Consider the following 15,520-nt stretch of genomic DNA (forward strand, 5'->3'; position numbering starts at 1 on the left):
GTCTAGGAGTTACATGGACTTGTTTTCTAGTTTTTAAAAGGTGACTGTGGCTGCTATGAGAAAGAGGGAAGACCTTTTGAATAATGATGGCTTGGAATAGTTAGCCGCGCAGATAGAGAAGTGGATTAATTCAAGATGTACTTTAGCAGTGGAACCAACAGAACTTGCACATTAATTGGATGAAAGGACTGAGGAAAGGGAGAGATTCTAAAATGCCTCTAAGCTTCCGTGTGTGCATACGTGCTAAGTCACTTCAGTCGTGTCCAGCTCTTTGTGACCCTATGGACTGCAGCCCACCAGGCTCCTCAGTTTAGGGGATTTTCCAGGCAAGAATACTGGAGTGGGTTGCCATTCCCTTCTCCAGGGGATCTTCCAGACCTAAAGATTGAACTCAAGTCTCCTGCATTGCAGGCAGATTCTTTACCATCTGAGCCACCAAGGAAGCCACTGCAGACAAAGTGGTACACAATGAAACTGATTTGATTTATTTAATCAGTTCTCTAAGGAGTTACTTTTCAAAAATTTATTCTTTGCACCTGTAGGTCTTTATTTCGGCTAGAATACAAAATGGCTGGAAAATGAAAAAAAAAAAATCACGATTGTTTTTCTTTCTGATGTTAATTCCTCATGAGTGCCATTAATCATTTGATTGAAATACAAGGAAGTTCTATTGTGAAAAGGATTCTATTAGGTACTTTGAGCCATAGCAGGTGGTTTCTTTATCATTTTCTTCATTCAGGGTATTTGTATGGTTATTATTCATCTAGACCAGCGTTTCTTAAATATTAATGTACAGAGGAATCATCTGGGATCGTGAGATGATGCAGATAGTGATTCGGTAAATCTAGGTTAGAGCCTGAGATTCTGCATTTTCACGAGCTCCCTTCTAATAGCATCAATGCTGCTGACCCTTGCAACACACTTGAGTAGCGAGAAGACCTGAGTCTCCTGCTTTGGCAGGTGGATTCTTTACCGAGACACTCAGGTAGCCCCATACATCACAATTGATCAATACAATTCATAATGTGCAGGAGAAGGGAACAAAATAAGGTCCTCTTGCAAGTAGAAAGGGCTTCCCTGGTGGCTCAGAGGTTAAAGCGTCTGCCAGTAGAAACAGAAAGACAAGCCTTTTATCTCTGTTGTTGATACTAATACTACAGACCTAATCCGTGAGCAGAGAGGCTTGCTATGTTAAAAAATTCTATTAATTACAGAAAAAAAAATTAAATCTCTTTAGCCCTTTCTTGATTTCTCACTGAAGAATCTGTAGAAAGCCAAATGGTTATATTTACATAATAACCTCCCCTGGTTCTAAAACATTCCTATTTTCTTCTTATTTACAATGCTTATTGGCCTCTAGATAGAATGAAAAATTCCCCTTTGTGTTATCTTTTTAAAATGAAACTTCAGTTTTTTTACATGTGGATGCTGAAAACTGGGAATGATACACACAAGACTTGAAATTCGTGGAACACCAGGGAATTTAAATGGTTGAGAGTTCTGATACAATTACCAGTGTTACTGTCAGGGGTGGGCTTCCCTAATAGCTCAGTTAGTAAAGAATCCGCCTGCAATGCAGGAGACCCCAGTTCAATCCCTGGGTCAGGAAGATCCACTGGACAAGGAATAGGCTAGTCACTCCAGTATTCTTGGGCTTCCCTCTGGCTCAGCTGGTAAAGAATCCAGCTACAATACAGGAGACGTGGGTTTGATTCCTGGGTTGGGAAGATCCCCTGGAGAAGGAAAGGCTACCCACTCCAGAATTCTGGCCTAGAGAATTCCAAGGGGGTTGAAAAGAGTCTGACTTTCACTTTTACAGTCAGGGGTATCAGAAGTTAGATAAGGTTGCAGAAATATAAACATTAAATACCTCCTCTCCCACTTGAGATGTAAGTAGTTTGGATGGCAAGTACAGAAGAGAGAAATTTGTAGCTATCAGTTCAGTTCAGTTCATTTCAGTTGCTCAGTCATGTCTAATTCTTTGCGACCCCATGGACTGCAGCACAAGGGACTCTCAAGAGTCTTCTCCAATACCAAATCAACCTTTGAGTTGATTCAAAAGCATCAATTCTTCCACGCTCAGCTTTCTTTATAGTCCAGCTCTCACATCCATACATGACTACTGGAAAAACCATAGCTTTGACTAGACGGACATTTGTTAGCAAAGTAATGTCTCTGCTTTATAGCTATAAATATTGTAATACTGGGACCTAGAAAATCCCTATGAATTTCGCTTCTTTCATTCTGTCTGCATTTGGGGCAAGTATATTTCATGATGTCCAAAACACAGTCATGACAGTCAATTAACCTGCTTAAGGAGGTTGAATCAAAAAGCCTTCTGTTTTCTTTAAAGTTACCCACACATTCTGAGAATCCATAAATATGGGGGGAAAATACACAGATATGCCATGTGGTCCTAAATAAGCAGTCAGACATGTATCCTAATACAATTCACAAAGAGAATTAAATACAAATAATACCCAAACTAAAACTGTCACATTTAAATTGGTGAAATTTCAAACAGCCCTAGTCATCACGAGATTGCATTCAGTTATGTGGTGCTCTTATATGCAGTTAATTCATTCTGGCAAGACCATCTCAATACAGTTTTATTTCAGGTCATCCATTCCACTGAGCATATTTAACTTCCATTCATTTAAGTGCTTCTTTGGGAAAAACTGGCCTTACATTGTTTAAGCTAAAATTGCCTCTTCCATGTTTCACGGCCAAGGACATCAACACCCCCAACTTATTCTGTATTTGCAACTGGGCTTAAGTGTGTGGAGGAATGTTCAGATTTCAAACTTTTGAAACATAACTGGTATCTAAATCTCTGCCTCTTAAATAATACAAATCATCCACAGGCTCCTACTAACAGAAATCAGTCCAGCAACCAGAGACCCAACACCTGTCAAGTCCCATCTGGCACAGTTGACATTTCACAGTTTAATGAACACTTTCTATCTCTGTCCCAAATTACCTCCCTATTACACCTAGCAAATTATCAAATTACATCCTGATTACATTATCCCAAGTTACACATATCCTATTGATCACTTCCATTTTACCACAAATGCCTATAATTCTTGCTTAGGCTCCTGCTTCCTTCATAAACTGTGTCCTCTAGAAGCCTTTTAAGTGCATTTCTCAGCATTTCAGACTCTGGTCTCTCTTTGATTTATATACTCTTATCTCACTAACATATGTTTCCATCTATAACTGCCATCTACATGCTGGTAAATTTCAAATATATTGCCTGCAGCTCTGACCTCAATGCTCTATTGGAATTCTCAACTCATAGTCCCATAAGTATCACCTGAAGTCATCTCCACCATCTTCTACTCTTTGCTCCTGATCCACAAACCTGATCGCCCCAATTGCTTTAGAGACCCATGAATTGTGTCATAAGTCACCCAGCCCCCTAAGCCAGGGAACTTTTCTTCCTTCTTTCCACTTCCACTCCCGACAGCCACTATCTCAGTCATATAAGTCAAGCTCCTGAAGTTGTAGAATCGGTCCTCTGTTCTCCATTCCCATTGCTTTCCTTCAGATCCTCAACACTCTAGAAGTGAATTACACTAAGAGACTCTAAAATAACCTCCCAGTCTGTCTCCTTTCCACACTGTAGCTAAAGTGATCTTTCTAAAACACAAATCTGATCACGTGACTCTACTGCCTAAAATACTAAGGTGACTACCCATCACTTTCATATGAAGTCTCAAGTCTTCAGCCTGACCCTTGGGAATCTGACCCCTGCACATGTCTCTCATCCTGATTGCCCATATGAATGAACCCCACCCTCCAGTTAGGGGAGATACAAGTAATCCTCCTGAGGCACAACACACGCTCCCTTCTCTGCCACTTATCCTGCTGCTCTTCCTCTTGGGGTTCATTTCCACTGCTCATCCATCTGATTAAACCTAGTCAATCTTCCCTGGTCCCTCACAGTCTCACCTAGGTCCTCCTTCTTTGTGTTCCCATAACACACACACGGGCTTTCCCTGGTAGCTCAGCTGGTAACGAATCCACCTGAAATACAGGAGATCCCAGTTCAATTCCTGGGTCAGGAAGATCCCCTGGAGAAGGGATAGGCTACCCACGCCAGTAACCTTGGGCTTCCCTGGTGGCTCAGACGGAAAAGGATCTGTATGCACTGCGGGAGACCTGGGTGGGGAAGACACCCTGGAGGAGGGCATGGCAACCCACACCTGTATGCGGACAGAGGAGCCCGGCAGGCTACAGCCCATGGGGTCGCAAAGAGTCGGACACAACCGAGATAAGCACAGCACAGCACAACATACACACGCCTTTATTCCAGGCTCTGACCTCTCCCACTCAAAATTTTGGTTTCTCTGAGCACTTTCCCCAGTGTACTGTGAGCCGCTTGAGAACAAGAATGACATTCTTATTGATCACTGTATTTCCAGAACTTCACATTGTATCCATCATAATGTTAGCAATTAAAAGCAAACAGGCGATTGAATAAATGAATGAGTGAATGAATGACTGAACAAGTGTCTTTACTTGGCTCATTTGACTGCATGATGGTTCTTACAGCTATCAACAATTGAACAGCGTTTCTATGACTTGGGAGACTGTAGTGAAGATATTTTTTACTTGCGTTATCCCAAGGATAGAGGTGTTAAATTACTGCTTGAAATTAGTTTAAAAATAACATTTTTCTCTGCAGACAAATGCGGAAGTTGTTTTTAGCCATAATATAAAGCTATTTCACCCAACACATTTCCTTTTTTTTGCATTAACTACCAGAAAAGTTAAAGACAAACTTAGTGTTCAATAGTAGTAATTAGACCATCTCAATTTGCTAATAATTTCTATCCCATTTCCACTCATAGATTGTCAATTTCTACCTAAATTATTTTGCTACACATAATTTATTCTCTAAATTCTTCTATTATAAATTATTTTAATATCTGTAAGTAGATAGAGAATGGTGGCAAAACCTAATCCTTTAAAATATGTTTCTTCCACCTAAGTCCCAGGTATTAAAGAGTCACATCAAATTAAAGAGAGGAGGGACAAATTAGGAGGATGGGATTAACAGAAAGCAAATAGGCAATAAGAATTTACTGTATAGCACAGGGTATTATATTTAGAAACATGTAATAACCTAAAATGGAAAATAACAGAAAAAAATAACTGAATCACTTTGTTGTACACCTGAAACTACCACAGTATTGTAAATCAACTATACTTCATTTTTTTTAAAAAGGTCAAGATCAGCCTCTGTTTGAGCCACACAGACTCCTGGCAACCTACCAGAATCCCTGAGTTTCTTGGCTAGTCTGGTTCTGCAGCTATGCATGTCAATCCAAAAGTCCTACTCACATAAAACTGATTGAATATTATAGCCACCGGTACAATTTATCTGCAATAATAAAGTTCCACTCATGCTTGGAATGTGGTCACATTTTTATTAATTATAACCCATGGACCATAGCCATAAGTTTCACTTCATGCCATGTAGTATTTTAAATGTAAACTCTTAATGCAACTGGATAAATTTAGCAGACAATAACAAATGTGATTCACAACCCGGCTCCACATGAAAATCTCCTGGGGATAGCTTTTGAAATACACCATATCCTCAGTTAAAACGTAGTTTCTGAAGCTGTAAGGTGGGACCCAGCATCGTTTTGTCCAAGTACCCCGAGTAATTCTACCATATATTGAGGCTTGAAAATCAAGGACTCAGAGCCAGGAAAGTGGTCAGAGTTAGAGATAAATATTCATCATCTTTCTCTTGAGTGGAGATTGCCTATCAGAATTTTTAAAGTGAAAATAATTCTATTTTGTAAAAACCAAACTCTTCATTTACCCCCATTGAAATGAAGCTCATTATAAAAATCTGAGTTAAAAAGGGGAAATTAGAGATGATTATTCATTTTTAAAAGGATTCCTGTCTTTATAAAGGATTAATTTAAGCATTTCTTCAAGTACCAGTTACTGACTGAATTGACTTGTAGACTGGTCTCAGTCATTAATTATACTTGTGGCCTTTGCAAAGTAACCTGAATCTCTCTAGATGTTGCTTTTCCAATGTGTTAACGGAGAGAACTGGAAGAAAGATGTGCTTTCTCAGCTCACACTATTTCCCAGAGATGTCAAGGCATTACACAGAGGTGGAAGGGTGGCTGAGGGCACAGACCATGGAGCCAGGCCGCCTAAATTTGAGTCGGGACACCATTGATTATGCTACCTTGGGCAGATTAAGCAAACTTTCAATGCCTCAGCTTCATCAAATATAAACAGGCGTCAACAATACTATGTTGTTAGTATTCCCTGGTGGTCCAGTGGCTAAAACTCTAATCTCCCAATGCAGGGGACCTGGGTTTGATCCCCAGTCAGGGAACTATATACCACATGCTGCAACTGAGAGTTCCTGTGCCACAACTAAAACAAAATAAGAAGATCCAGTGCAGTCAAATAAGCAAGTAGTTAAAAAAAAACTACATAACTTCATAGGGTTTTGAGATTAAATGAAATAATATATGTAAAAGCATTTACAATAGTTCTGGCCATGTAGTAACCACTGTTAAAGCATTAGTTACCATTTCTGCTACTAATATTACACCCCCCAAAAAAGTCAGGGTCCTGACTATTGCTAGTGCATTGATGAACCTTTAAGAAGGGGCTTCATCATGCAGCATTTCAAAATATATTTGACCAGTTAACCTTTGGTTGCAGGGGGACAGCTTTCTACAGATCACACTTTGGAGAAAGCTGGACTACCTGACTGTCATGTCCCTTTAAACACGAGTATCCTGTGATTCATCTCCATGTCTTAGAGACCCAGAAAACTATGGCCCGTGGGCTAAATCCAGCCGACCATCTGTTTTTGTAAATAAAGTTTTCAGGGAACACTGCCGTTCTCATTTGTTTACATACTCCTGTATCTACTTTCACACTACAACAAAAGAGTTGAATAGCTGCAACAGAAACCATATGGCCCACATAGCCTAAAATATATATGTCCGACCCTTTGCCAATGTCTATCTTAGATGTGTAATGTACCGCAAAGCCTACAGCTCTTCTCTATAGTAACTTAACCAAGACAAATTTTATTCTATGAATAGGCATGTCTATTCCATTGACTCAGTTGGCTGGAGAGAGAGGAAAAAAGAGTCATCAATGTGGGAGGCAAAGAGAGACTGGATATGGAGGTTCTCAATTACATGGTCTGGAAAAGATAAACAGCAAAGATCACAGAAGAAGAACTGCTGATGAGGAAAAAATGGAAAGCAATTGGAAAAACAGAAGGTGACTCGAAGTCCTTGACCCTCTTTAAAGGTGCTACGTAGGATGAACATGTTTTCCCATCACTTTCCCAAAAGTCTACTCATCCTCCCCAAAATATTAGATTCCCTTTGTAATTATTAGGATTAATCAAGAACAATCCTAGAAAAATGCTTTCCTAGAAAAATGCTTTTGTTATGCTATTTGTTTCTTTACATATATATGTATGATTATCCTAATGTTATAGAGGAATAAACAGCAAAGTTTATGCAACTTTCCCATAGCTGATCAAAGGTTGAGCTCTTAGTCAAAACTCGTTTTATTGGTCTCAGATTTCCTACGCCTCCACTGAAGTTATCTGGCTTTAGGAATTCTCTTAAATGCAAGTAAGTGCTAGGTAAAATTCTGATGACCAGAATTTCTTATGTACTGTGCTAAATAATTGTTTGTCACTGGGCAAAGCTTTACTATTTCTACCCATATGAATAATCTATTGCTCTCCATTAGTTGACCTTTTGAGTGGGGGGGTAAGGGAGGAGGGGAATGGCGAGCCAGGTGATATAAGGAATTTGACTGCATCCTGCACAGATAGCAACCCTGTTGAAATGTATCTCACCAAGAAAGATAAAGAAAGGAATTCATTCAGTATGAATAGAAACACAGGAAGCTATTGAAGAATAGACAAAAATGCACTGTTTGAAATTGCAGCTGCAAACCTTATCACTTATATTCCCTTGCTACAAAGACTAGTCAGCTTTTCTTAGCCAAATGTGAATTAGAAGAAATATAATTTAGTGTTTAGAAAATATGCCTAATTTACCACCCAAGCCATACAATTTTGTCTTGAAGTAAGGAATTCTACATCAGCTTTTTAAAATGATGGTGATTAAGTAGACTACAATATACTTCCAGTGCTCTGTTCTTTTCATTATTCGTGGCACCCTGATGAAAAGTAATTATGCTTTGGTGAATTTTCCTCTTAGATGTAATTTGGACCACTTATCTGAGATTCTCAGAAGGGAGCTGACTTGACAACTAAATGAGAACACCTGTTTCTATCAATGTAAAGGAAGCTTTCCTGAGAGGCTTTTCCTCTGCTTAGCAATGCATAGCATTTCTGCAACCAGAAATATCGAGTGATGTATTAATGAATTGCCTTCTCTATTCAGCAAACAGAATCAGGAATTGAATGGTATATTTTTATATTTACATAAGGGAAGAAGGACTAATGGTCATGAATATAAAATAACCAAAAGAGGAGAGGGAGTGTGGCAGTGATTGGAAGGACTGAGCTAGGCTATCGGCCCTAGTGACTTGCCTACCTGCATTGAGACCTCTCAGTTACTCAAGTGCATAAAAAAACTCATAACCTGGGATTCTGTTACTTTATTGAATAGGCCAACGGAGATCTGCAGAAAAGGTTGGGGTATGTTTTATTGTTTCCAACACACATTACGTGTGTGAAAATTCCATCCATCCTCTTTTCATTGATATTAAAAGCAGGTGGCTGGCATGATACTAACCATTCATAAAAAGAGTATGGTCCCTCCATTTTATTGAAACACTAAATAATTCCATTTTCTGACTAGGACCAGTGATGCTTCAAATATAAGAGGCTTTATTTGTTCCTTTTATGATCAATAAAAAGGCTATACTCTTATTACTTTAGCTTTTCCATCCTGTTTTAATGAACATCAAAAAGCACTTTTACAAATATAATCTTTTGGCCTCACTGCATTTTTGAGATGAACATCAACAAGTAAAATAAGGACAGTACCAATGATATAAAACACAATTCAGGTGGATCTACTGAATATCAGTTAATGGTATTTAAGGAAATTTGTCTTTCTTTGCCTGTACTTTACCATTCCTTTGTGTTTGCTTCTAATGGGAATTTCATTTCCTTCCCTTCCCTTACTGAAAGGAAATGTTGCAACAAGTTGTTTTGGTTGTTTATATTTGTAACACATTAGGAGTTTGCACCCTATCAAGTTTTTTCTAAGTATCTGCAATACTCAGTACATGAACTTTAAAAAACTTTCCACCAAAATGTAATATACACTAAAAATACACATAAGTGTACTGCTCAATGATTTTTTTAAATAAATAATATATTCATATAGCCAGGACCCAAAATCAGAAACAGAATTTCTACCAGGCCCTAGAAGACTCTCCTCACACTCCTTTCTAGTCATTATAAAGATAACCACCATTTGAACTTCTTCTGACCCTAAAGATATCAGTTCAATAGGGTATAAGGTAGGTACATTAAATCTTAGAAACAGGAATTTCCTGGAGGTCTAGTGGTTAGGACTCCATACGCTCATTGCCACAGGCTCAGGTTCAATCCCCAGCCAGAGAACTATGATCCTACAAGCTGTGCGGCATGACCATAAATAAATAAACAAAATTAATCTTACCAATCCTCATTGATCCCCCAAATATAAGCCTGGCCTCAAAATTCTCCATAGTGATAATCAAGTCAGAAGACTAAAAACAACATCTAAATATATTTGAAAGTAATTAAAAACTCTATATCTAACCAAGTTGCCATCTATGTATAAAGATAATATGAAGGCATATTTAAATATGTAAAAGATTTAAGAAATAAACTCCCATGAATCCTTCTTGAAAAACTACCCTGTAATTTAATTTAACTAGCTTGGGGATGACTTTAAAAAGACTCAGAGCAGATAATGCCCATATGTGAAAGACCTGATCATCAAGCAATTAATTTAAATATGTAATTAAATCTAAAGAGTTGATTATAATGACAAAACAATGTGCTATCACTTAAAAAATAAAGCCATACAATATTAAAAATAAAAATAAATAAAGGACAGGGGAAAAATATCAATAATACTAAGAACTGAGATTGTAGCCGAGAGAGTGGGTTCTTTATCCATCTATGTAATGACATCTACAGTCATTCAAGAGGAAGTCTTGTTGGGTGCTTTCAATTGATTAAATTGAATTTGAAGTAACAGTATGTTCACATTCAAAACATAACCTAAAGGAAGACAAGAAACATTCTGTATATCTTCTAATTATCAGAAAGAAGATCATATAGAAAAGAAAGAATAGCAGGGAATATTTAGAAAGCATTAAAAACAGGAAACTTAAAATAAGATGGTATAATTAAAACTGAGCATCTTATAACACTAAATATTAACACGCTATATTTACCTATTAATGGAAAACTACTTTTCCACTGACACAAAATATATATCTAACTACATGTTAAATATAAAAGGCAAAGTAAAAACACCATAATTTGGAAATGAGTAAAATAAGTGGATAGACAAAAATGTATCTGTTCACTATTAATTTATCATTAGATTCTAATTTGCAAAAATTAATCAAGGAACAAGATTTTAATAGCAGGCAAGATTGAATTCAAGGCAAGAATATTAAAAGATTTCATTTTATATTAAACTGAAAGATTTGACTTTTTCAAAGGAGACAACCTTTTGAATAGAAAATTAAGATTGTATTTTATGATTCAAATAAATATAGAGTTTTTATTGTCTATAAGTGACCAAGGAAATTATTGATCTGCCCAAACTTTTATCCAGGGAGAATTTTCCTACTAAATTCTGGAAGACAAAATAAAGTTGTTGCTTGTTCACAGTGCCAGTTGCGAAAATAACTAAGCGTGCATTAGGCACTTACTAAGTGTGTTAATGTTTTAACTCTTTAATCCTGGTAACAGCCTATTAAGGTTTGAGCTTATTCTTATCTTACAGATGATGCACAGCCGTTAAGTAACAAAGCTCTACTGCTTAGGAAGTGGTAAAACTGGAATTTAATACCGGCAGTTCAACTCAGAGCGCATGCTTTTCATGAACACATTAAATATGATGGGAAAAAGGCCACTCACACAGATTAAGCATGCATGTACCTTGAATTCACACCAGGATGACCAGATACCAGTCCAAGACTAAAAGGCTACCTGCACCTCTGCTGACTGGAGGTGATGGGCCTTCTGAGACCCTGCAATCCTGGCCAGGACTGGCTAAACACATTACCTAGGCTGAATACCAAAAAGTGAGTATGTCAGGGCTCCTCAAGATCACCCCAGGTTTGGTGATTTACTGGGTGATCTCACAGGACTCAGCATATAGTTGTACTTGTGCTGAGATTTTATTACAGTAAAAAGATACAAAGAAAAATCAGCCAAAGGTACTTAGAAATCTGGATGAAACTAGGTGCAAGTTTCCAAGAGTCCCCAGAAAAACACACAGCATAATTGCATGGGCATGCTCAATTCCTCCAGCAACAAGTTGTTAAAATAAATAGGAAGAAATTTCTGCCAGGGAAGCTCATTAGAGATACCATCAGTGGTTTTTACTGGAGGCTGAGATGTTGGTATCCTCTGCCTGTGTGCAAGCTAAGTCACTTCAGTTGTGTCCAACTCTTAGCAACCCTATGAATTGTAGCCCGCCAGGCTCCTCTGTCCATGGAATTTTCCAAGCAAGAATACTGGAGTGGGTTGCCATGTCCTTCTCCAGGGGATCTTCCCCAGCCAGGAATCAAACCCACATCTCTTATGTTTCCTGCATTGGCAGGCAGGTTCTTTACCACTAGTGCCACCTAGGAAGCCCTGCCTAATATGTACCAAAATTCTAGATTCCCAAAAGGAAGGCTGGTGTTAAATATAAACACATCTTTTTGCAGTTTGGGCATAGTGAGCCACCATTATTTTTTAGGAAAAGTTTTTTTTTTTTTAAACAGTCTGGTGGAGGGTGGGGAGAGGGGGGTTGTTTATTAGTTAGATTCCCAGAGACCAGCAACTTGCAAGCAGGTTTTTCAAAGAATAAGCTATTTCAGACCTGCTCTGTTCCTTTTCTGCACAGTGAACATGAAGCATTCAACTACCTTGATCTAAAAATTCCCCTCTATGCTTTGTGATCAATTGACCCTCTAATATATGATTGATCCTCTACACCTACAACCATCAGTTATGTGCAAGGCATTGTTTTAAAAGCAGTGAACAGTGACGCTGAATTCAGGAATATATCCTTCACTGAAGGAGTATATAGTCTTCTTGTAGGATTTATCGTTAATTAGCTTTTACATGGGTTACCACATGGAGACACCACAACTGGGAATGCAACAGTGAATGAAATAGACAGAGTCTTTACACTCATTGCCAGAAAAGGGGTAGGTGGCATCAGAGAAGGGGCCTGATCTATATCCACATACGTCAACGTGACGACACAGCGTCATCATCATGGAAAACAGTTGACACAGGTACAGTCCTGCTGCCAAAGGAGTCATACAAAGCTGGATGGGATAATTTCCTGATCCAGTGTGACTATGTTCTATCTGCAGGATGCCATGCACAGTATTTAAAACCTCAAAATATCCTTGTTCTCCAAGGCTCTATAACACTCCTTTGATAGGGCGGCAACATGAAATTTGCCCAACCTTATAGATAAAAATGGGAGCAACTGAATGTTGTACTTCTACAGGTAAAATAATCTGAATCTTACACTGATTAGTCAGTTTTTTTAGGAAATGCTAGAATTTTTTTTTTCAGTGTTCTGTGCTTTTTTTCGTTTACACTCTTTATTTCTTTTCTTCCATTAGCTCCTTCTCCTTCTGTGCTAGCTTCTCTTAACCACCTGATCCATAATCAGAAGCCTAGCTTTCAATTTAAGCAGTATTTTTGTAACAATCTGTATGGTCAGTTGGGACCTGAAGCTGCTACAGGCAAGGTTTTAATTAGAATTTTAGAAACACGAAGCAGCCTTTTGTGAAGATTTTCAAGTTCATTTTAAGGACCAATTTCATGCTCTCATCAAATGACGGACATTTCGCTCTTAAAACAGCAAAAGATTTACAATCTTGTTCCCAGAGTCTGCTGAACTCAGACATAAGATCACTTAGGTGATGCATCTCTGAGGACTGCTTTTTAACCTTGTCCTAAACTGTTACTATCAAATTCCCTTCATCTTAGTATATCATAAGTCTATGTTTGGTCTTTCAACTTCTGGGATAAAACTTTGTTTCCTTAATTTGTCTTAGCATGCTAGCTACCTTTATGTGCATGCTACAAATGCTATTAATATTTCAATTGTCCCAGAATATCTATTTGCATTAGCAAGAGAGCAGCCTGAGACAAACATCTTTAAATACACTGAAGAAATTGGTCAAGTCAACAAGAAAAAAATATTTTAAGCCAAAATTGGATAGCAAATACTGCCTGCATCTGTCCAAGCATGCAGTCATGCTTCACCTTCTCTTTATTTTGTGTTTTATTTATAGATGTGCTCCACTAAATGACCTGTGCTGAACTACTCTATAGCATTTTTTTAAATGCATGGGCTTCTTATTTGTAATGAAGATCTGTAGTTTGGATTCACCATTTACAACACAATAGATGGGTTTTGCTCCTAGACTCATTACTTCTTCTCTTTGCAATAATTAGACCTCTGAGCCAGCTTCAGTCAGAGTTCGTTGTTCCTTACTTTTATTTCTAAAGGCTTCCCTGATAGTTCAGTTGGTAAAGAATCTGCCTGCAATGCAGGAGACTCGGGTGCAATTCCTGGGTCAGGAAGATCCGGTGGAGGAGGGATAGGCTACCCACTCCAGTATTCTTGGGTTTCCCTTGTGGCTTAGCTGGTAAAGAATCTGCCTGCAATGCAGGAGACCTGGGTTCGATCCCTGGGTTGGGAAGATCCCTTTAAGAAGGGAAAGGTTACACACTCCAGTATTCTGGCCTGGAGAATCCATGGACTGTATAGGAGATCTGGGTTCAATCCCTGGGTTGGGAAGACACCTGGAGAAGGGAAAGGATACTCACTCCAGTATTCTGGCCTGGAGGATTCCATGGACTACAGTCCATGGGGTCACAAAGAGTTGGACACGACTGAGCGACTTTCACTTTCATTTTCACTTTATGTCTAATCCTAGAAGATGCCTTTCCTATTCTTTTCATTTAAAATTCAACTTATTCTGTAACGGCATAGTTCACTGAATTCCAGATGGAAGTTACGTTGTTTTCATTAAAATTCATTTCATAATTAAGCAATAAAAGATCAACTATGGGATGACATGGCTTATAAGGCTATTTCTATTTTGAAAAGCCAGATACTAGGAAAATCTACTTTGCCTTTTCTAAGTTAAAGTAATAAAAAGCCATAACAGTCTTCTAAGTTCAAAATCCAAAAGTGGTTTGATTTTCAATTAAATTAATGTCAAGTGTTAATCTTGCCAGTGTATTAGGGGCTTTCATACAATTTTTGAATCTCCATTTTCCTACAGTGTTTAGAAATATTTGTTTCTAGGTTTAGAGACTTTTCCCTATGCAAATTCCTGGAAGATTTTTCAAACTCTTGTAGAGGAGGAATAAATTTCTTTCCTACTGTCTGTCATTCTATGAGTTTCCCAGGTGGTGCAGTGGTAAAGAACCCGCCTGCCAATTCAGGAGACGAAAGAGAAGTGTGTTCGATGTGTGTTCGATCCCAGGGAAAGATACCCTGGAGGAGGAAATGGCACCCCACTCCATTATTCTGGTCTGGAAAATTCCATGGGTAGAGGAGCCTGGCAGGCTACAGTCCATGGGCTGCAAAGAGTCGGGCACAACTGAGCAGTAAAGCATTAGTACGGTTTTACTTGCCCAGTAGAATCCTCTGTACACTCTCCAAAATCTACTCCCCGCTTTCATTAGCCTAAATCTGAGAGTAAGGCCCCAGCAGTCCTGTTAAACACTTCCTGTAGCCTGTGGGCAGAAAACAATCCTTTCATTATAAAATGAGAGCCTGCACAAGTAGGTGTTATTAGGGTCTCTGTGTGTGTGTGTTGCTACATCCAGTGTTTTTTTCAGAGTATTTATCAACTACTTGGTGAAACACTTAGTATTTACATATGCTAATCAACTAAATTAATATTTAATCACTATTGATTTATTTATCAGGAACAATAAGTCTACAGGACCTTCAAAGCAAAAAAATTAAAGAACTTTAGAAAGAAGGACAAGAAAGGCAATTTACAACTTATCAAAGCATGAAAATAAAGATCTTGCTTTTCAAAAAAAATCTTTGAATGTACAAGTCATAATAGGGCTTTTATGATGTAGAAATATTCAACAGCAAGACTGATTATCTTATTTAGTATGTAACATACGCATTTTCAATATTCTTTCTTCATTGATCCCTTCTCCACGGGTTTCATAATTTTGCATTCTGTTCAGCCAAAGATGAGACTATGATCTAAGAAACTAGTCATTTTCAATCTATTTAAATGATCACAATCAATG

The 15,520-nt window shown here is 38.2% G+C and overlaps 1 protein-coding gene across 1 annotated transcript in view; it reads right to left on the reverse strand.

Moving 5' to 3' along the window:
- Positions 1 to 15,520, reverse strand: part of EPM2A (EPM2A glucan phosphatase, laforin) — a 106,592-nt gene that overhangs the window by 25,912 nt on the left and 65,160 nt on the right. The window lies entirely within an intron of this gene.

This window comes from Cervus canadensis, chromosome 33 (genome assembly GCF_019320065.1).
Source record: "Cervus canadensis isolate Bull #8, Minnesota chromosome 33, ASM1932006v1, whole genome shotgun sequence".
NCBI classification, from domain to species: domain Eukaryota; kingdom Metazoa; phylum Chordata; class Mammalia; order Artiodactyla; family Cervidae; genus Cervus; species Cervus canadensis.